Source organism: Gordionus sp. m RMFG-2023, chromosome 5 (genome assembly GCF_954871325.1).
Source record: "Gordionus sp. m RMFG-2023 chromosome 5, tfGorSpeb1-WG-v2, whole genome shotgun sequence".
Classification (NCBI taxonomy): Eukaryota; Metazoa; Nematomorpha; class Gordioida; order Chordodea; family Parachordodidae; genus Gordionus; species Gordionus sp. m RMFG-2023.
In genome coordinates, this window is record NC_088779.1 from 21,416,720 (window position 1) to 21,420,061 (window position 3,342).

The following is a 3,342-nucleotide window of genomic DNA, read 5'->3' on the forward strand; positions in this document are numbered from 1 at the left end:
TAAATGCAAATTCGTTTAAGTGAGTATAAATATTTTTTACATATTATTTATTATAATCTATATATACATTATAATTTATAATGATTAATGGCAATTTTTTATAAATTAATTAATACATAATAAAAGTTATATAAGAATTTATTTTGTAATACACACCTTTAAACCAAATAATTTAAATTTTAAAAATATTTCTATATATCATTTTAGACAGAGTTCCAAAATGACCTCCTAATTAGCCAAGCTAACTAGATTGAAGTGTGTAGGAAGGGGAAATCCCCCTTCGAAAAATCTATTCTCATAAATATAATTTTAAGCTGATAAAAAGTTATCCCCACAACATTTCTTCTTCTCTACAAAATGTACTATATGTCACTCTAAGGAGGAGAATTTGAAAGTTAGTATAGATTATTAATTTTAAAATAATGACTAAAATTTAAAATTTCCATTGAAAAAAGCTTTAAAAAAGTGAAAACCCAAAATTAATTTAATAAAAATCTAATATAACCAAAGGCTTACAATTAGAGGACCTATAGACTTTATATAATATATAGGGAAAAAATCTTATCAATAATGCCTTTTCCTCCTTACTTTTGCAAAATCCTTGCTACGCCTATGGAAACTTTAAGTTTGAAAATAGATGTGTTTGTGAAAGGATACTATGTTATTATAAATGATATATCATTTGAATTCATGCTTAAATTAAAGTGTACAAAAGGGGTTGGTATATAAATGTTGTGTCTGGCAAAGTTTATTTCGATGCCCCACCATTTCTTTGTTATTAGTTATCCCTTTTGTTATGGTATATCATTGTTTAACATTCTTTTTTATCTCCACTATATTAACTTATTTAAAATAGCGTTATTATTTTTCTCACGACCAAAATCTATTTTAAACTGAAGCCAGATTAATGTTTGTGAGAACAATATTTGTCGTCGACCAACTTTTGGTGTATATATGTGTGGGTAATGTATTTTTTCCATTTTATTTTTAACCTTTTTTACGGAAAAAATTATTACTTCGGAAATTATATTAATTGTTTGATTCAAATAAGAAACTCGTTAATTCCGATGAAAGAAATAATGTTTGCCTTTTTTTGATCCAAAATGAAACCCCAAATACAGTTGATCGACTCCGTGCCGTCCCCCTAGATTAAATATAAATAAAAGCTGCACTAATCCTGCAGTGCGGTGCAATCCATTCCTTATTTTTCAAATTAATGTTGGTGCAAAATCTACTCTAATCCTGCTGTGGAGCAATCCGTTCCCTAGTATTTTAAAGTAGGATAAAATCCGCCCTTAAACTGCAGGGCAGTTGTTGCCGGCAGAGTATTAACAATCTTGGACTTAAAGTCATTTAAAAAATTATGGATGGTTCTTTTATTATTTTTGTCTTTGTATATTTTTGTGCGATGACCAAATCTCCGCAAAATCAGGTTCCCCAGCCCCCTTTTCCAAAATTCCTAGCTAATCGAATTCAGTCGATCCCTCCCCCATCCCAACTATCGATCTGCATGCGGGCGCGCTCCGTATATTTCAATAAATTTTTAAGATAACCCGTTTACATACGTCAGTATATTGTTGTTTTTCATGAAATTATTATATAAAATAAAAATGGGTTCATTGGAGTGGCATTTACGGTTTAGACTCTAGAGACCTGATTTTATTTTAATGGTAAGAGTTAGGTTCCTAAGTAGGTGGAAAACATATACATTAGTAGGATGGGAGGGGTAAATTAAAATCTACTATTGCCTCTGTATTATAACAACGATGCATCACAGGATGGTATCAGATGCGTAATATCCCACGTAGAGTTATACATTTGCTCAAAATATCTTGGAAGATCTTAAAATTTGAGGATTTTTATTTAAAAAAAATTCGAGCAACGATCATTAAAGATCGAGATTTTTGAAGATCATAAAATTTGAAGATTTTTTATTTATAAAAAATTTTGAGCAACTATGATCTAGCTCTTTAAAGTTTCCATTTAAAAATATTTTGGATCAATTATATTCAAAGATCTTGATATTATAAGATGTTATAGTATATATATATTTACCTATTTGCATTAAATGAAATTCATAAAAAAAATAACGAATATGACTTCTTTTCTTTGGTATATCTTTATTGAAATTTTAATTTAATATATAATGTAAAAAATAAAATTCAATAAAAAAGCACAATAAAAAAGTTAACAATTGTCATAATCGTTATTTTTTTAACTTTTTTTTTCGCAAATGGGTTAAAATTTATATTAAAAATTAAAAATATAATGATGATATACCAAGAAAATTGACAATTGTCATAATCGTTATTATTTCACTTTTTAAAAATTTTTTGACGTACAAATAGTGTTGTTAAAACGGCTCGTTTTGAGCCGATTTTTAAAAACGGCTAACTCAGTATTTCATCTAGAATAATAATACGCAAGCCTGAAGATTTTGTTTATAGAAGGAACATAGGTTTGGACATCTATAAGCGAAATCTCGAGGTTTAGGCAATATTTTTCTGGCTAAAATATCTAGTTAGCCGTTTTTAAAAATCGGCTAAAACGAGCTGTTTAACAACATTACGTACAAGCGTAAAAATATATATTGTAAACATGTTAAATTAAAATTTTAATAAGATGTACTATAGAAAATGACTATTGTCATAATTGTGATTATTTAACTTTTTTAAGGGAAATATATATTGTTAACATGTTAAATTAAAATTTGAATAAAAATGTAACCATATAAAAGTGACAATTGTCATAATCGTTATTTAAAAATTTTTTGATTTTTTATGACGCAAATGGGTAAAAATATGTATTGTAAACCTGCTAAATTAAAATTTCAATAAAGATGTACTATAGAAAAGCGAAATGTCATAATCAACTTTTTTAAGAATTTTTTGACGCAAATGGGTAAAAATATATATTGTAAACATGTTTAATTAACATTTCAACAAAGATGCACCATAGAAAAGAGACAATTGTTATAATCGTTATTTTTACGCCTCATCTGAGCTTAGCAAAATTCTCATCTCAAGAATTACTAGTGTTCAACAAAAAAACAATAAGCCATATAAATTAAAATATCGGTCTAAATAAATTCGCAAATGATTTGCGATTCTTAAAATTTTAGAATTGTAAAAATTTAATCCTTTTAACATTAAAATTTCGTGATCATTGTAATTTTTGCGAAAAAAATATTAAATATATAATTAATAAATCATTCACACCCTAGGTTGCCAGGTCAAAATTTTCAAATTGCCATAGAACTGTGGTAATTATTTTATTTTGCAAGAGTCATATGAAATGTGCGAAGGAAATATGAAATTGCTAAAAAAAATTGAGTTATGAAGT